Below are 20,816 nucleotides of genomic sequence, written 5' to 3' on the forward strand. Positions count from 1 at the left end.
AAGTATCACTGGTGAGTATCTGTAAAACCAAAAGTGCTCTGGAAATGAGACAGTACAGATTTTTCTGCTGAAATTTTCCTGCAAGAAAGAAGCAGGCCCCAAGAGAAATGTTTTCCTGAACTTGAAGTCATTCTCCTGGTGAATGGGATTAGTTAGTAAATTATAGCAAATGAATACTAATTCTACTTTATTGGAAGGAAGCATAGTAATAGCCTGCATAATTCTGAACTATAAATTGTTTTGAAAAAAAGGCATTTTGAAAAACAACAGTTTTGTCATTTTGGGATATTAAAAGTCTCCATATAGTAAGGAGTTTGGGGGCCTGCTTAATTCATAACTACCTTATATTCACTTCATAACATTTAAGCACAGACAACCAACATGGGCTGGATGAGATAATTCAGTATGGTTTGCATGTCCTGGTGGCCCTTTTGGTCAGGGTCAAGGGTGGAAGTATAAGGGTATGTTTATTACTTGATTGCTTGTTAGTGGACAAATCATCCAGTTTCTCACTGCTCAGCTGGCATAACTCTGAGGTGTGTTCTGCATAGTCTCCTAGAATTCTGTAAAGTAACTGGACTTTAGTTGCCCACAGTGGAAACTTGGTTGGTAATGCTTTATTTTACACTTGTCCTTCACAGCCTGAATTCCTCATTCCATTACAGAGGTTTCCTTGGATCACCTCCTACAGGAACCACTCATACTTGCAGCTTTGTCAAATAATCTGCTTCTTGGGAAACCCAAACCAAGACACATTTAGATAAAAAATAAATTGCATGAGACTGAGAGGGAGAACGGCAAATATAGTTTAGGATGAAAGACCTGGAGGTTTTATTTTACTGTAGACGTAGTGAGTCAATGACTGTGATATGGGAGAGGAAATTATTTCTATTTCAGATTCCATAAATGAAAACAAACCTAGTTGTCCAGATCAAGGAAAGTTTTACAGTCATTGTCATTCAAGCTATGTGTGTAAGACCAGTCCCTTCACTGTAAGAAAAGCATTACTGAGTGAGATTTAAAGATATGGACATCATACCATTGAGAAAGCATTACAGGAACTGGAAACCTTCAGTCTATACAAGAAAAGAAAATGTACGGGAGACATCAGAGTTGTTCTCCAATTGTAAAAGAAGTAGAGGTGGGAGTATTTTTTTGTCTTTTATTTTTTTTTATTTTTGTGGGTACATAGTAGACATATATATTTATGTGGTACATAAAGTATTTTGATATAGGCATGTAATATTTAATAATCATATCAGGGTAGATGGGGTATCCATCACCTCAAGCATTTATCCTTTGTGTTACAAATAATCCAATTATATTCTTTTAGTTACTTTGAAATGTACAATTAAATTATTATTTTTATATAGTCACCCTGTTGTGTTAGCAAATATTAGGTCTTATTCATGCATTCTAACCATTTTCTTTTGTGTCCATTAACTATTACCACACCACAGCCCCAGACTATCCTTTCCAGTCTCTGGTAACCATCTTTCTGCTTTCTGTGTCCATGAATTCAATTGTTTTAATTTTTAGTTCCCACAAATAAGTGAGAACATGCAAAGTTTGTCTTTTTGTGCCTGGCTTATTTCACTTAACATGATGACCTTCCGTTCCATCCACATTTTTACAAATGACAGGATCTCATTCTTTTTTATGCCTGAATAGTACCCCATTGTGTATACGTACCACATTTTCTTTATCCATTCATCTGTTGGTGGACACTTCGATTGCTTCCAGATCTTAGCTATTGTGACTAGTGCTGCAATAAACGTGAGACTCCAGATATCTCTTTGATATCCTGATTTCCTTTTTGGCAGGGGTATATATCTAGGAGTGGGATTGTTATGTTGTATGGTAGCTCTATTTTTAAATTTCTAAGAAACCTCCAAACTGTTCTCCATTGTGGTTGTACTAATTTACACTTGAGGTGGGCTTATTCTGAATTATTCAGCCAAAGAAATACTGATTGGGGGATACAGAGGAGGGAATTTAGTGTTCATGGGGAAACTGGAATGAGACAAACTTGACTTGAAATCTCGTGTATGTAATTTAGTTTGTAAACTTTCTGAGGGTTTTCTCATCTGGAAAAAAGGAATAATATCACTAGCTCTGGGATCAGACATGTAGAGAACCTCATCTCCTTTCCTAAATTCTATAACAACTAAAGGTAATAAACAGTGGCATTGGGAGCTTTGCAAAGGGAAAACCATGACAATCAAGTGTTTAAATGACTAAATCAGTAGTGCATATTGCTTATTGGATTCCTTTGATCAAGAATATCTAGTTCTAGCTCAAGATTCTTTTACTGTAAGAATTTGGTTATACTGAAAGCATCTATATATTCGGATTAGGAAAGGTGATCATTTTGTGGCATCTGTATTCCCTGTCTGACAAGGAAGATGCTGCTTCACCTTTCTTTTAGACTTAAGGCTCTCCATGGAATCACCCCAACCCCTACACCCTTGCCAGATAATTTTAGCTTAGACTCTGGAGAACAGTGGAAACTATTTTTAGCATCACTCCTCCTCCAGTTTCTCCCATATCAGGTAAGAGCAACCCCCACTCACCACTCCCTCTACACTGAGGTTCTTCTTGCAGATACCTCCATGAATGAAGTGGAGGCAACAGTGAGTATAAATGCTCCAAGGCAACAATATGCACTGCTGGTTAGAAGAGAAGGCCAGTGTAACTGGAGTGAAGTGAACTATAGGAAGAGAGGCGGGAGATGGAGGTGACAGGTAGCTAGAAGCCAGTGCAAATGTCAGGTCCATAGAAAGGCCTTCCCAACTGCAGTCTGAAGCAGTGCCCTCAACCTCTGTCACTTGCTGACACCCTTACCCCATTTTACTTTCTTTCTCAAGACTTATCACCATCTAGGATGTCATATATTTATTTTATTATTTGCTTTGATGTTTCTTCATATCTGAATGCAAACTCCATGAGAGTAGATACTTTGACTCTTTTTATCATTCATTTATTCTCTGAACCTAGAACAGTGGCAGGTCACAGTAAGCAATTAATAAATATTTGTAAAGCATGAAATGCATGTTGAGCCTGAAGGTCTATCAGGGTCTTGAGAAAGTAAACAGTTGCTGCATGACAAACCTACTCCAAAGATTAGTAACCTAAAAGTACCACCATCTTCCAGGAAGTTGGTCTGGTCTGGGTCTCATTCAGCCCTTTTCTTGGGCCTCAGGAGTATGTCTTCCTTGTCTGACAGTTTGCCAGCAGTTTGGTGAGGTGGGGACAGAAGGGAAGTGTATTAGTCCATTTTCATGCTGCTGATAAAGACATACCCGAGACTGGGCAATTTACAAAAGAAAGACATTTAACTTTCTTAAGATAGAGGTTGGACTTTTAGTTCCATGTGAATGGGGAAGCCTCACAATCATGGTGGAAGGCAAGGAGGAGCAAGTCATGTCTTCCATGAGTGGCAGCAGGCGAAGAGAGAGCTTGTACAGAGAGACTCCCATGTTTCAAAACCATCAGACCCCATGAGACTTATTCACTATCACGAGAACAGCATGGGAAAGACCTGCCCGCATGATTCAGTTACCTCCCACCAGGTCCCTCCCACAGCATGTGGGAATTCAAAATGAGATTTGGGTGGGGTCACAGCCAAACCATATCAGGAAGGAACCTGGATTCTGCTTTGTTCATTATCCTGCAGGATTCTGCATGTGTTAAGTAAACTTCTATTCCTTTAGCCAAGTCAGGAGAACCAACCCAGATTCTAGTGGTGGAAACTGGGTGGGGGCCCACCCATTGATGGGTGGAATTACAAAGGCACATTGATCATGAGGGTTTGGTGATGGGGAATGGAAGATTCGTGGCTATTTTTGCAGTTTACCACAAGCTCTTTGTTCTTTGTCTAGTTGGCTAGTCTCTATTTTATTGAGCTACATGCCTATTTTTAGAGCAGTCAGTGAGCTATCTTGTTTATCTGAACATTATCTAGTTCATACTTTCTGTTCTAGTTTTTGGAAGTTCATGTCTTTTCATGAAATTGTTGGGCATCCCCAAGTGTTCTGATATTGTTTTATCTTGCCTTTTTTTGTAGAATAATTTTGAAGCATGTAAGCTATTTAAAATCCAGATAACTGTCATTTTGTGGTGATTCTGGCATGTGGCTTTCTTCATCATTTCCATGGTTGGGAGGAGCTGATGTTATTTCTGTCTATTGCAGAAGCATTTTATTATTGTGGCATTTCTAAGCCAACATCTGATGTCCGTGATCCACAGTTGAGTCATCCTGTTTTTCTTTTCAGTAGGTTTTTCCCTTGCCGTTTGGAGAGTCCTTTTCATTTCACTGTTGGCCTACCCTTTTTTCTGTGGCCTAATGTTTCGTCTGTGTGTCCATAAATGTGGCACAGTGTTTTGTGCCACGTTTATAGAAACGTTTTTGTTCACATAGCTATGCGAAAACACATGCTAGTACCTAGTAAAACATACATGGAAGCAAATGTATGCTGTAGCACATGTTGCTTGTGTCCTTCACCATTTTCATCCAACTTGCCTGCACCTATGTTTATTGTTCTGAGGCTTCTCTCTGGCCTCCAGGGTCTTATTTGCCTACCTGCAGCAAGTCATAAAAAGTGCCATGGAATTACCCATTCCCCACCCCATCCCTCAACCCATTACTAAAAAGAGTTGGGGTATAAATCCCAACCTCCTTCACCTTTGGGTTAGAAGTGATAATTTTGAGATGTACTCAGATTTTCTCAGAGGGCTCAAGCTCCAATTTCTTAGTAGGTAAATCTGCTCACTCGTGTACTCTTTATTTCCTGTCTTCCCTTCCCCAGTCATTTGCATTTCCTTCCCAAATAAACTACCGGCTTGCCATTCCTTGTCTCAGGTTCTGCCTCTAGGGGACCCCAAACTAAGATATATGCACGTATCTTTCTAATTTGCACAGTAACATTTCCTCAAACCTAAACACTCTTTTACTAACTATTACATTACGTTTTGTTTCTGTTGCCTCTGGGAATCCAGATCTTAGAAAGGTCAGATTCTGTCAGATAAATGGTTGCTATTCTAACAATTCCTGCCCCTGCTTGTAAGTCTGTGTGTGTGCGGGGAGGAGAGGAAGGTGGGTATGAATGTAGGTAAGGTTGTGTGTACATGTGCTGTTTGGGTGTGTGTGTTCAAGGGGGTGGGAATAGGTGAATATATATATGTGTGTTTACATGTATCATGTGTCAGTATGGTGAGGGGAAAAAGATGTGGAAGTATATTTTTTAAAAGAAATTAAAAATTTAAAATGTTATATATATATATATTTTTATTATTATACTTTGAGTTCTAGGGTACATGTGCATAACGTGCAGGTTTGTTACATATGTATACTTGTGCCATGCTGGTGTGCTGCAGCCATCAACTCGTCAGCACCCATCAACTTGTCATTTACATCAGGTGTAACTCCCAGTGCAATCCCTCACCCCTCCCCCCTCCCCATATATATTTTGTTCACTGCTGCTGTTAACAATTTCAAGAGTGGAAGGGTGATGTTAGTACTGCATTTAATGACTACAACATGCTTGGTGTTAAGGGCAATTAGTAGTGAAAGGGGAAGTACAATAGCAAGAGATCTTGTTTGTATTACTAAATTATAAATTGAAACATCTGTAAGAATGAGGTTGAGGCTCTACCCAATAATCTCACTAAGTGTTGTCAGTGCAGCTAGGTAAGGAGAAAAAGTAGCTTTGTTCTTGCTGCACGATATGGTTTGGCTCTCTCCCCACCCAAATCTCATCTTGAATTGTAGCTCCCATAATTCCCACGTGTCATGGGAGGAACCTGGTGGGAGGTAACTGAATCATGGGGGTGGGTCTTTTCTGTCCTGCTCTCATGGTAGTGAATAAGTCTCACGAGATCTGACAGGTTTTATAAATGGGAGTTCCCCTGCACACTCTTTCTTGCCTGCTGCCATATAAGACAAGCCTTTGCTTCTCATTTGCCTTCTGCCATTATTGTGAGACCTCCCCAGCCATGTGGAACTGTGAGTCTATTACATTTCTTTCCTTTATACATTACCCAGTTTTGTGTATGTCTTTATTAGCAGCATGAGAACAGACTAATACCCTATACTTCTGTGGGAAGGTAGGATTATGCCCTAAAATCTGCTTAGACAGCTGTTTGTAGAGCATGTGTGTGTGTGTGTGTGTGTGTGTGTGTGTGTGTGAGAGAGACGGGGGCCAGATGGGGGATGTGAGTGGATGTGCCTGCATGTATGTGTGTAGCAAGGGGTGGTATGTATCTACCAAAAAGTCAAGTCATCTTTCTCTCATGCTCAAATGCTTATTTCATTCTCAGGCCCCAAATCTAATGATGGCTTACTTTGTGTGTTGCTGTTTTCCCCTAGTGTCCTGGAAAGGATGAGTTACTTTCATTTTCTTAGATACTCCTACCAAGAACTAGAAGACATGTGGAACATGGAAGTATTAGCAGAATATGATCATGCAGAGTTGTTGCATGTACTAGGATATCATCACCCCAGAATGAATAATCAGTAGTGATTATGTAAATTATCTTTTCAAGTATCAGTTGCATTTAGAGCTTTAAGTACCAATAATAATATCTTAGTAAACATACACTACCTGGTTTTTTTCCATTAGAAACAATGGTTACAAGTTAAGAATGTTGCAAATATCAGTGGAAGAGAAGCCTCAAATTAATTCTCGTCTGATGATTTTGTTCACGGTCCTGGGAAGTACACAAGCTCTTCACTCAACTGTTAGATGGAGTTTCCATTTGTTCATCATTCTTTTTAATGGACAGTTGTGCTAAATCTGATTTGTTGGTGAAATATAGAGATGGGAAACTAAGATGGGACAACTGAGATGGAGGAGATTGTATAGCAGTGGGTAATCCCCAGAATAGCATATCCTGCCAAGGCCTTACCACCAGGCCTCAAAGCCATGCACCCAGCTGGTCCATAGAGGACTGTCTTGGGTGTATAGTGTTGTGGCTCAGCAGCTAAAATTTCAAGATAATAACATGGTGTTATTGTCAAAGTAACTTGTCATCAGCTGCCAAAACTTCCTAGATGCTACCAAGTCTCCATCACTTCAACTAGAAGGTGATTGGGGATGAAGTGGCAGAAATGATACCAACATGAATTTTGAGCTTGGCACTTGTTCTTGCCAATGAGTTATGCTGCCTGTACATATGTTGTGGCTTAAATTCAAAACATTTCCAGGGTCAATATCGGATGTTGGGTTAAAATTACTAATAATATATTATCAGAAAATAGAAAACTCAGCACCTCTGGTTATTACTTCAAATATGTGGGTGATAGCCTGCAGTCAAGTTTATGAGACTATGTTTCGACTTTCTTCTGCTGGAGATCTAGCTCTTTATTGAGATACAACTGCAGCCAGCTATGTGTTCTTCCCTTACTGTACTGAACTGCATTAATTTCTCATGTATTAGTAGGCCCTTATATTTTAATGTCCTGACAGCACTTCCAATCTAGTTGGGAAGAAATGATCTGGAAACTAAGCTCAATACCATATATGAGTGGAGCTCTTCTGTGAGTTTTTTTTGGGGGGTTTCAGGAGTACATAGACTTCTGGAAGGAAGCAGAAAGCAGGGGCTCTGTGGGAGGGACCCTGACTGTTAGATGGGGGCACAGGAACAGGGACACAGACAATGTTTGGTACTCAGAGTCATCCAAGTATGGGACAAGATGATTAATCAGAACAGGATCCAGGAAGCTTGCAAGAGATTGTGGGAGATAGATGGTGAGACACATGGCAAGAGGATCTATCTGCATTGGGAAGAAGGATGTATTTATATGTGTGGAAAGAGTTAAAGTGCTGGTCAGGTGGGCTGAGATTTAGGGAAATGTGCAATGCCAATATGATACTAAGGCAAAAACTCAATTCTACAAGATAAACAGGAAGTGTGAAGGCAAGATATGGGGTACTCAGGGCTCACCTCATGCATGCCTGCTATGGAGTCTACAACAGGACTAACTTCAGGTCCAAATGTTGAGACTGACGTCTCTGTCACAGTTGAAGTCTATTTGGACCTGGTAGGGAAAGTGGTTTCCAAGAGAAAAATATTAAGGATGACTGGGGAAAGCAAGGGCTTAATTTCCGTCCAAGTTTTAGGGTCATTCCTATACTTTAATTGATTTTACTGTGGTCTAACTATACATAAGCTGTTTTTGTTTTGTTTTGTTTTGTTTTTTTGTTTTGGACACTGAGACTTGTCTTTTCCTACTCCTAAGTTGGATTTCCAGTTTCCAAATGCTTGGCTTGATTTGGCAACGATGGGTACTCCAATTCCTAATTTTCCACTTTGCATTCAGATTTTGTGACTTACACTGTGAGCTCCTTGAAGGCAGGAAAACATCTTCCTGATCTTTGAATCTTGAGCCTATACTTAGTGCCAGGAATGATAGATTTTCAGCAAATAAAGGAATATCTAAATCTTCTCATAGGACCTGGCCCAATAAATCTTGACCCTGTTGTTCCTTATGTCTTAATATGGCTATCTGTATGGTTATGGATATGAAAACACATCATGCTAAAGCTTTGTTATAACCAGATATGAATGCAGAGTTAAAGCACAAACAACAAAGTCTTACGTGTCAGAATTTGGCAAGTTTCTGAAATGAGGTTCCAGTAGCCTTTTTGATTTATTCAGTAGTGACTAATTTTAGCTTATTAGGAAGGGGAAATAAATTCAACTTTTTTTGACAAACTCATCTGACAGTCCCTAAATCTCTTATGTCCTAAATGTTTCTTTTTCCATTATCTAACTACCTAAGGAGGCAAAAGCCAACATAAGTCAGCCCTATCACCGTCTGTGCTCCAGAGACCTCTTTAGTTCTCACTCTTATTTTCTCCTGGATGTGTCAAGTTCTTACTAAAAAAGCGATCACAGAGTGTCCAGAATGCCTTTTGAAAACTCAGGGAATAAAAAAATCATCTTATTTGTTAAAACATAAAAATTATCCACCTAATACTACCATTAAAAAGGAAATGGTCTCAATATGAATGTTGTTGGTGTCACATCATACCCTCCCAGCACTACTTTCTGTGACAGGAGACTCACACAGTTGCATCTCTTTGCCTGAAGACTTTCTGTGGTTACAGGAGAGGCCAGTAGTGCCAGGGAGTTAGATGCTCCTGGGAGCAACGCTTCACCAATGATGGATGTGGAGGTGATCATTAAATATCTGAGGTATTGCCTAGAGGTCCCCAGCAGTTCCCTGTTGAGCCAGTTGCTCACAGTACACACTGTAGTTGCTTCTTTCCCTTCCCTGCCTTATTCCACCACTCATCTCCCAAACAAACTATTAGTATTCAAAGCTTTGGCTGTGTGTCTGCTTTTGAGAACCCAAACAAAGGCATTGGGTGGAAACAGACATGGACTGTCAATGTAATTTCCTACTGGATATTAAGATGAGCCCATATAGGTAAAACAGGATACCTAGGTCTTAGTATTCATGTGAACCCATTTGTGTAGCAGCTGGCTGATTAACTGGGGCAGTGTACAGACAGTCAGTGGGGTCCCCAGCACCGGTTCACATTTCTACCATTAAATGAATGTCCTTTTCTCTGAAGTTATGTCTCTTATAAAATGATGTTCACAGTAGATGGAATTTTCTTTTTTTCTTTTTCTTTCCTTTTTTAAAATAAAATTACTCAGCAAAATGATAGGTTGGCAAGTATACTCAGCAATCAGTGGTTTTGTGTTTATAATTGTACCTGTCTGTAAAAATCCCAAAGTCCTAAACACACAGCTGTCATGGAAGATGCAAGGATGTAGAAAATATATGGACATGGAAAATGTATAGTACCATATTGGCATTGCACATTTTCCTATACAGGACATAGAAATTCCGATCTGTATTCCTAATCTCAGCATCATGCAATATTTCCATGTAACAAATCTGCACATGTACCTCCATATTTAAAAGTTGAAATTTTATAAAAGATATCTGAAGTGAAGAAGGAAAAAGATCTGCAGTTTTGTAGGTGAGCAGGTAACAGTGTTGTCTACATATTTGTGAGGAAATCCATTAAACTCTCTGGTCCTCTGTATCCTTTTGAGTGAAACAAGAGGCTGTCAGTGATCTCTGAGGCTTCTTCTAAGGTCTAGCAATCTTGAACTGCTCTGGCTGTAGGGCCTCTCAGACTGTAAAAATGAACATGTTCTCTTTGGTGGCCTCTCATCTCTTTTTTTCACATCTTTCTGCTTCCCCAAAGCCTGCCTTAAAGCCCGTTGGGCTGTTTTTCCTAATAAACGTGCATTCTGAGGACACGAAGCATCGCTTAATCATGGTTTAATCTGTGATATGGGGGATATTTATTTAAAATATTATGGAATAAGTGGCTTCTTCAAATCATGTATCTGAGTCATTTTGTAGAGACTGGCTGAGTTGGCTAAGAACTGGGTGTGACATAGAGCCCAAGGAGAGCTGCTGCTCAGAAGTTGCCTCCAGAAGAAAAGAAAACTTGAGGCAGAGAAAATTTGAGCAAAAGCCTATTGGTCTAGGAGATAAGAAGTAGATAGACTATGTGAATTCAGGAAAGGCAGCAAACTCGGGGTGTTAAAAGCCTAACCACTCTTCCCCACGTAGTAAACTGAGCCTCAGAAATCTAAAGTGTTCCCATCACCCAGGTAATTAGCATGATACCCGATCTGTATTCCAAATCTCCGCATCATGCAATATTCCCATGTAACAAATCTGCACAAGTGCCTCCATGTTTAAAAGTGGAAATCTAACAAAAGATATCTGAAGTAAAGAAATAAAGGAAATGCATCTGCCGTTTTACAGGAGCCCAGGTAACAGTGCCCTGGGTTTCTACCAGAGTGCTAAACCATTGCTTCCAACGTGGGAGGAGGAAAATGCCAGTGGTGACTTGCTTGCTCTTTAGAATGAAAGGGAAACGGATGTGCAGATGGAGTCTGGCCTCAGGCCCTACAGAGGGGAGAAAAGGGAGAGCGTGTGTCAATATTAGCCGAGAAGGAGATACGAAATAGTGGCTCAAAGGTCAGCGGCAGGTAGGCGCATGCGTCAAATCCTTGGTGTTTCACCTTGTTATTCTTTTTTGTTTGTACTTCTATGAGTCCCTCAAATTTTTGTGCTTTCTGAATTTAGTTTGACGAGTTTTAAAAGTAATACATATTAATTATTACGAATTTGGAAACGATGAAAAAGCAAGAACAAGTGAATAAGTCACCACTCATTTCTATGCTTTTTAAATGGATCATTTTTACAACTTCCCCCCTTTGATACTTGCATATGCTTTTTGTTGGTTTTAAAGCAGTGGCATCGTTGTATGTGTGTGTGTATGTGTATATAGACAGATATAGTTTTTTTTTACCCTGGTTTGTTTTAGTTAATTTTATGTCATGAATATTCTCCTAAATCATTAGTTTTCTAAAGCATAATTTTTAAAATGATAAAATATCATTTCACTTAGCCAATTCTTGTTATGCGTCTGGCACTTTGCTAGATACTGAGGTTATAGATATAAATAGGACAGGACAAATTCCAGCTTTCATGACAATTATGACTTTAGAGCACAATCTCATGAACATTATTGAAATTAGAGTTTGTTCCCAGTAATGTCTCATTGAGAATGGCTTCAGGCTTGAGGTATGCATTGTGTGTGTGTGTGTGTGTGTGTGTGTGTGTGTGTGTGTGTGTGTGTGTGTGTTTGTATAAACAATGGTACAGAGAGTTACATCAGAGATGTTCTCAGTTTTGTCCTGGTCTGTCCTTCTTAAACTCCTGTGTAAACTGGAATAACCCAAAGATAGGCCACATGAACTTTCTGATAACAACTACATAGAAAAAAACTCAGTATAAAGGAATAACTGAGTTCTTCTCTAAACAAATCTTAAAACTGTGATGGGAAGAGAGTACCTCCTTGCAGGATTATTGCTAACCTAAAAGAAAGCTCCCTTTGACCCAAGGCTTCCTCAATTCATAAGATAGCATATAGGTTCGGGGCAGGGAGGGAGTCCTTACATGGATCCTTCACATCACTGTGTCAGAGTGATCTACTCATAGGCTCTATGGTCGTATAGATATATCATGGTAAGTGGAATGTCTTGCTATTTCAGGCATATCCATTTCTAACACATCAAAAGTAGCATATCTATTAACTATATATTTTGGGATTTTAACATTGATTGGATTGATTACATTTTTTTCTAAAGTAGCAAGAGCCTTCTCAGATAAGTCCAAAGTGCAGAAACCATAGGCATCCAGATGAATTTTCAGGAATTGAACATACCATGTAACAAGCAGCTAGATCAGTAAACATGGAGCATTATCAGCACCCAGAAGCCCTCATTGTGCTCCCTTGCAGCCGCTGTTCCCCTCATCTAGGTAACCCCTTCAAGCAGCATGGATAGCTTTTATCTTTTTAAAACTTTATAGTTTGCTCTCTTTGTTTTTGGATTGTTTTCCTTAATATTATACTTGTGAGATTCAAACATATTGTTGACTGCAATTTTGTTGTTGTTTTTCTTAAATTTCTCATTACTGTATATATTTCATTGTAACAAATATACCACAATTTATTTTTCATTCTGCTGTTCATGAATATTGAGATTTGTTCTGGTTTTGAGTTTTTAAGAATACTGCTGCAATAAAAACGCCTATAGAAGTCTTTTGATAGGTAATATGCACACATTTCTGTTGAGGACATACTAAAGGCAGAATTATTAAATCATAGGGAATACATATATTAAGCTTTGATAGAAGTTGACCAGCTGTTTTTCAAAGTGGTTTTACCAACTTACACTCTTATCAGCAGTGCATGAGAGTTCTAGTTATTCATGCCCTTGCCAACATTTGGTATGTAGATATATTTATATAGTTTTTTGCCTTTTAACCACAGTATTTATAAGAAATAACCAAGATTCAGATTTTTGGGCAGTATGTTCAGAGAGCCTTTAATCATCTTTGTATCAATAATATTTAATCAGAAGATATAAAACCAGGTGCTTACTAATATTCCATTCTTATTAAAAATGCAAAGATGTTATTTCAGAAGATAATAGTGTTTATATTAGTTTGTCTTTTTTCCTTTCCTCTGAACAGAACTCAGACACAAATATTAGTTTTTCTCTCATATTCACTTGACAAATAGCTAATAGTAACAAATAAACAGCTGCAATCCCTTTTCACTCTGGCAAAATGGTTTACCTGAGCTCTGCTAGGAAAGCACAATGACATTCCATTAACCATCATTTAGCTACACAAACATAGACAATTGAGAAATGAACTTTTTTTTTTTTTTTTTTTTTTTTTTTTTTTTTTTGAGACGGAGTCTCGCTCTGTCGCCCAGGCTGGAGTGCGGTGGCCGGATCTCGGCTCACTGCAAGCTCCGCCTTCCGGGTTCACGCCATTCTCCTGCCTTAGCCTCCTAAGTAGCTGGGACTACAGGCGCCCGCCACCTCGCCCGGCTAGTTTTTTGTATTTTTTTAGTAGAGACGGGGTTTCACCGTGTTAGCCAGGATGGTCTCGATCTCCTGACCTCGTGATCCGCCCGTCTCGGCCTCCAAACTTTGTCTCAGACAATAGGTAAACAAATGGGTGTGGCTGTGTTCCAATAAAACTTTATTAAATAAAGTTTTATTGGAACACAGCCACACCCATTTGTTTACCTATTGTCTGAGACAAAGTTTAGTAGTTGCAGCAGAGAATACATGGCCTGCAAAGCCTCAAATATTTACTATCTGGCTCTTTACAGAAAATGTTTGATGACCCCTCCCCTAGCAGTATCTATTTTAATTACTAGCAAAATCAGAGAAGTGAGTTTACCATGCCGTTTAGTGAAAATTCCAAAGTCTCAGTCCTCATAGGTCTTCAGTTAAAATTGATACCTCTAAGGTAGGGTTCGTCAATTGTTTTCTGCAAATACTTGAGGAGATAAAGCTTTATTTGCGGATACTAGATTTGAACTTCATATAGTTTTCATGTTTTATGAATTATTACTCTTCTCTTGATTTTTCCCCAGCCATTTAACAATGTCAAATCCATTCTTAGTTCATGAGATGTACAAGAACAGACGTTGTACTAAAATTTGCCTGCATGCCGTAACTTACTTATCCCTTCTCTAGGGTATTAATTGCTGATAAGCCCTATGAATTCAGAGACCTTGTCTGCTTTGTTTCTCTCTGGAGCTCCAACCCTGGTATCACACCTCACGCAGAGTCTGTGCTCCAAAATATTTGTGGAATGAAATACTACTGCCATTTTAAATTATGCAGCATGGCACAAATCGTATGTTGAAATTGAGGGGGCTGTATTTATTTTACTCCGCATATATGTATCATGTGCCTACTACGTGTTCTCCTTGGTGTGAAAAAAGATATTATTTACAGGATCTGATGCCAGCTACTTGGAAGAAAAACTCATTAATGTGTCATTCATCTTATACTGCGAATGTCCTACATTCAGGATACTGGATATTAGTATAGTAAATTCATGTGTCTATGAAGAGCCACAGTTATTATCTGTCAGGCATTTTGATGAGAAAATCAGGAGCATAACTTAACAATGAAGTGGGAGATATTTTTTTTCCCTTTTCCCATGGGCAAACGAGAACAGCTAACATTTCTTTAGATAATTCATAATAAATTATGCATAAGTGCAAATGTATAAACAAGTCAAATCTCAGCCTGCAACATGGGTTGATATAGTACAAGCTGGTAACACTTGAGTTTTCTTTTATCGTACTCATTATTAAAATAACTAGTCATCATATAAAATTTTTAGACATTTACAGAAGAATAAGGAAGAAAATAAATACCTAATAAAATTATCACCAAGGTTACCAGATTTGACATTTTGTTGCATCTTCCCTGTCTGTATCATCTCTCTCTTCAGTCAGGACATGAGAAAACTACAAACTTCGAATTAAACCTACTGCTGTTCATGGTCGCTCATGCCTGTAATCCCAGCACTTTGGGAGGCTGAGGTGGGTGGATCACCTGAGGTCAGAAGTTCGAGACCAGCCTGGCCAACATGGTGAAACCCTGTCTCTACAAAAAAAAAAAAAAAAAAATTAGCTGGGCTTTGTGGTGTGCACCTGTAATCCCAGCTACCTGGGGCACTGAGGCAGGAGAATCACTTGAACCCAGGAGGTGGAGATTGCAGTGAGCCAAGATTGCGCCACTGCACTCCAGCCTGGGTGACAGAGCAAGACTCTGTCTCAAAACAAACAAACAAACAAAAAACTACTAGTATTATATCCTCTTTTTGTTATTGAATGACTGTGTGACTTTAGGCAATTTCTTAATATCTCCATGCCACAGTTTTCTTACCTGTAAAAGTAGGATAGTAACAGTATGTACCAATAGGGTATTATGAAGATTAAATATGATAATACTGCAAATTACTTGCCATAAGTGCACAATAAAGGTTGGTTGTTATTAATATTGAAATTTATAAAATAGGCATCACACTAATTTGGTATTTTTTGTCTCCTCCTCCCCTTCCCTATTTTCCTTTTCCCTTTCCTTATTTCAGTTCTTCCCCTTCCCCTCCCTCTTTCTGATCTTCAATGGCTTCACAATGTTCCCTTTTATGGTTATGCTCTAATTTACTGTAGAACAGTTAGGATTATTTTTCACTTTTCACTACTCTAATATTGTAGTAAATACCCTCGTGTATCCATGTATGTTCATTTCTCATTGAATTTGCCATTATTTCCACAGTATATTTTTGTAAAATGTAATTGCTGGGTTAAAATGTAAGCCTATTTTTAAACTTAAAAAATATTAAAATTTGCCTTTTTAAAAGCTTATACCATATAATAGTCATAAAAGCAGTCTGTGAGAATGGCGGTTGCACTGCCATGTATCTTTTACTGCTGGCTATTACCTGATTCATGCCAGATAACACTGAGTTTGTACTTGGGACTACCATTTCTTGGCTAATGGCTGTTCTTCATCTTTACTTAGTAATAAAATCTCCAGTTTTTAGCTAAGGAGGTAGGCGCAGGGAGCAAATACAGCATTTCTCATATTCCCATGCAGTTGAGTGTGGTCATATGATGCCAGAAAATATGATATTTGCAAATCCTAGCTAGAATAGGGAGAATTATAGGGAGAAAGGAGAATATTCCCCTTTCAAGGAGGGAAACGAGATCTTTTGCCGATTCCTCATTCTTACTGCCTAACATGAAAATATAATGGTTGCAGCTCTAGCAATTGTGCACCATGATGTGACCTTGGGAAAGGTCAATAGTGGAGCAGAAAAATAGAAGCAGCCTGCATTCCTGACGCCGTAAAGCCCCCAGAGCAACTCAGGGCTTCTATCTTTTTAAGCTATTATTTGTGAGACTTTGGCTAATTCTTCTTGATTCTGATCAAGAGTTTTCTTAATAACTTACAAAAACTCTTTATAAATTAAGAAAATCCATTTCTGACAAATTTTTCAAATATTTCTCTGTCTGATTTTCCATTTCATCCATGGTCTTTGTTATATATAGATGCTTATTATTTTCCTATATATTTAGAATAATGTCTACAGTACTTCTGTGCTAAGCATTTTTCTAAACACTTTCAAATATTAATTCACTTAATCTTCATGACAAATCTATAAAGTGGAAACTCATTAAAACCCAATGATAAGGAAATTTAGGCATAGGGAAGTAATTTACTTAAGGTCACACATCTAGCAAGTGGCCGAACTGGAATATGGGAGGTCTGATCCGGAACCCACATCCTTACCCACTGTGCTGTGCTACTTCAGTTGTATCTCCTCCAAGTCAGTGTGCATTTGTGACTACTGTGATCGTTTAGAGCTTATGAGCCTTCTAGATTTTAAAAGAAATATACTTTTTAACTTTTTTGTTGACTGTTTTTGTTTTGTTTTTGTATTTAACACTTTATGTAGAATTTCTTTTGATGGATGGTATAAGATAAAGTCCTTATCTGAAATTTTCAAAATATGAAAACTTTCCACTCACTTTTGAGCATGTATCCCTTTTTCACTGCTTGTTACACTTTCCTTTAAAAAAAATACTACATTCTCATATATTCTAGGTTGCATTTCAAGACTACTTAGTCCTATCTATCTATCTGTCTGTCTGTCTGTCTATCTATCTATCTATATTTTGAGACAGAATATCACTCTGTTGCCTATGCTGGAATGCATTGGTGCCATCTCAGCTCACTGCAACCTCCGCCTCGCAGGTTCAAGTGATTCTCCTGCCTCAGCCTCCCAAGTAGCTGGGACAACAGGTGTGTGCTACCACTCCCAGCTAATTTTTGTATTTTTAGTATAGACAAAGTTTCACCATGTTGACTCAGTTCACCTGCCGTGGCCTCTCAAAGCGCTGGGAATACAGGCATGAGCCATTGTGCCCTGCCTTGATCTATATGTTGTTTCATGCTCTATTTGTCAAACAAATGTCTACATAATGCCTATTATGAGCTGGACATGCTATTTAAATTGTTGCAATTTTATAATATGTTTGTCAGTTGAAGAATTATGAGTTTCATAAATTTGGAAAGGAGAGCTTTAGTTCTTACAAAGAGTTGTAGCCTACAGGTTGGCCATTTTGACAGGCTGGGAAGCCAGAAACAGTCAGTTCAAGAGAGGGGGAAAGGGAACAGAAATTTATGCTGAGTAGGTTAGCTAATTATACACATTCAACAGGTTATAGGAGGAGCTATGAATATTCACGAAGGGGAGGCACAGGCACGCATAGTAGGCCAGCATTTATGCAACACGAGTTCCCATGTTCACTTTGGGGTAGAGACTTAACATTTAAGTGTATTACAATTAGACCCTGTACTTCAAAAGGTGAAGCAGTGGACACAAAGTCCCTCTGTGTGCAGCCTCTGTAGACTGGCTAGAACCACTCCATGGTCAGTGGTCTCTTACCAAGAAGGAATGCTAGTCAGTTGCTCTGTGAAAACTTCAAAAAGAGAGGGACAGCAGTCAGTGAGTTGGTTGAAAATGGTGGTGGAGCAAGTCTTTGAAAGGCCTGGTTTCTATTTAGCACTTAGGAAAGAAAGCCTAATGGCAGTTAGGGAGTATTGAGGTATAATGAGGCATGCCCGACCTCCCATCCCATCATGACCAAGAACTCAGTTTTAAAAGTTTCTCTGGGATCTCCTTGGCCAATAGAGTGTCTGTTCAGTCAGTTGAGTTTAGAATTTTATTTTTATTTCTCATGTTTAACAGAGAGCAAGTTTTCACTCTTTAAAAACTATTATTCTTTTACAAAAAAAGTTAAAAGAATATTCTTCCATTTGAGATTTGTTCTATTAATAATAGAATCTATTTTGTGTATTATTACTTAAGCCCATGAATTAACTTGAAGTGATTGACTTCTTTTAATGATTCACTCTTTACAGGTGGATGGTAGTATATATCTCCATTTATACAAATATATTTTTCCTTATTCTCTAGAGTACATATACTCAAGATTATTATCTGAGGTATTTTTGTGTATTTTGTTGTTATTCATTATCATATAGCTATTATTTTTTGATAAATAGAACACTTGATATTTTCTGTTTTTTTATTTTGTGAGTTTACTAAATCTTGACTGATTTTAAGAATTTTTCAGTGGATTATCTTGAGTTTTTTTTTTTTTTTTTTTTGAGACGGAGTCTTGCTCTGTCACCCAGGCTGGAGTGCAGTGGCGTGATCTCGGCTCACTGCAAGCTCCGCCTCCCGGGTTCACTCCATTCTCCTGCCTCAGCCTCCCGAGTAGCTGAGACTACAGGCGCCCGCCACCACGCCCTGCTAATTTTTTTTTGTATTTTTAGTAGAGACGGGGTTTCACCTTGGTCTTGATCTCCTGACCTTTTGATCCGCCCGCCTCGGCCTCCCAAAGTGCTGGGATTACAGGCGTGAGCCACCGCGCCCGGCTTATCATGAGTTTTATAAGAAAATTTTTGGCCGGGCGTGGTGGCTTATGCCTGTAATCCCAGCGCTTTGGGAGGCTGAGGCGGGTGGATCACGAAGTCAGGAGTTCGAGACCAACCTGACCAACATGGTGAAACCCCTTCTCTACTAAAAAATACAAAAATTGGCTGGGTGTGGTGGCGCATGCCTGTAATATCCCAGTTACTCAGGAGGCCAAGGCAGGAGAATCGCTTGAACTCAGGAGGCAGAGGTTGCAGTGAGCCAAGATCATGCCACTGCACTCCAGCCGGGGTGAAAGAGTGAGACTCCATCTCAAAAAAAAAAAAAAAAAAAAGAAAATTTTTGTCTCCTCTTTTCAAAATGATTTTATTATTATTTCTTGTTTTTTTGCCTTATCCAGCACTTCCAGATCACTGAAAAGGTAAGATTATAATTAAAAGAGGCTTTTTTATTCTACTTAGGAATTAATGTTTTTGTGTATGTTTATTAATAATTAACATTTTTCATTTCAACTAAAGTGAAGTCACATTCTTCTCATTTATACTTAACAAAAATATCTTAGAAATAGATACTGAATTTTATTAAATGCATCTTTGACACAGTTTATGCTTTTTTGATGTTTGATGTGATATATATTTAATATTTGCCTTAAGTCATATGCGCATTCTAGTGAAAACTCTACTTGTCATATTGTAGAAGGTTGAAATAGTTAATGAAATTTTTTGCTAGTACTTGATGTGGAATTTCTGTTGTAATTTTCATAAATAGGATTGGGTTCTAAATTTCCTTTTTGTGCCCCCTTTGTCAGGTATGACAGTTATTTAGCTTCTCAATATGAACTAGGTAGTTATCATTTGAAACAGTTTATAGATGTTGGGAATTGTCTATTTTAAAAAAGTATTTTAAAGAGTGCACCAGTGAATTTGAACTGGTCTCTCATTTAAACAAATTAAAAAATGCCATCAGAGTTTATGAAAAAATTCTTAAAAGTATCAAATATGTGACAAATAGTAAGAAATTGTCTTGCAAACATTTAGTGATGACGGGAACACAGAGATGTAAGTAAAATAGTAAAGCCAATTTTTTATTTTATTTTTAAAATTGACCTATATTTTGCAATTTAAATTGTATACATTTAAGGTGCACAAGTTGATGATTTGATATACATGTACCATGTGAAATTATCACCACAAGCACACTAATTGACATATCCACATGCCTCCTCAGTTCTGAGTCTAACTGGGGTTCAGAAAACACATTTGCAATGAGAGGATTGGCTCCTTCTGGCACACTGGTTTTGAGTTTTGAAGGTGTCATATTTGTGGATGGGGACAGAAAATGAAAATAGGAAGTAAAATAGGAGAAGCCTCAAAGTTCAGATACCAAACTGTTACAAATAAAACATTTCCCACCACCCCACATCCACTGTGCCGCAAGGAACTTGACCTGCTGCCAGGTGCTATTTAAGTGCTTTTCCTACATTAATTTATGTAATTTCCTAGCAGCCCTTTGTGGGAAAAAGCTCCTAGACTCCCTTGCTACATCCATTCAAAAACACTTCTTTTTATCTAATTTTTACATCTCAGAGGGATCGATCAGTAGCATTTTACAGTTTTAGTTGTTAATGGGTTTTTTCCTTTACTTGGAGGCATATATAGTGATGGTGGGTAGAACTGAGGCAATAACTTTGTTTTGTCCTCATTTACAGATGAGAAACTTGACATAGAGACATATTAGTTGGTAGAATATTATACCTGGTAGTTGGTAGAATAAGGGTTTGAACCTAGGAGGTCTGGCTCCAGAGTTTTTGTTCACTCCCAGAGTCCCATACTGCTGTAAGCTTTCCACAAGCTTCTTTACTGTATCCCTTCCTCTTAGGCTTCTTATGCTGACTGGATTGTGGTGCATTTGGCTGCTCTAAGCTTTATGACCTGCTTAGATTACCACG

This window comes from Chlorocebus sabaeus, chromosome X, assembly GCF_047675955.1.
Source record: "Chlorocebus sabaeus isolate Y175 chromosome X, mChlSab1.0.hap1, whole genome shotgun sequence".
Lineage (NCBI taxonomy): Eukaryota > Metazoa > Chordata > Mammalia > Primates > Cercopithecidae > Chlorocebus > Chlorocebus sabaeus.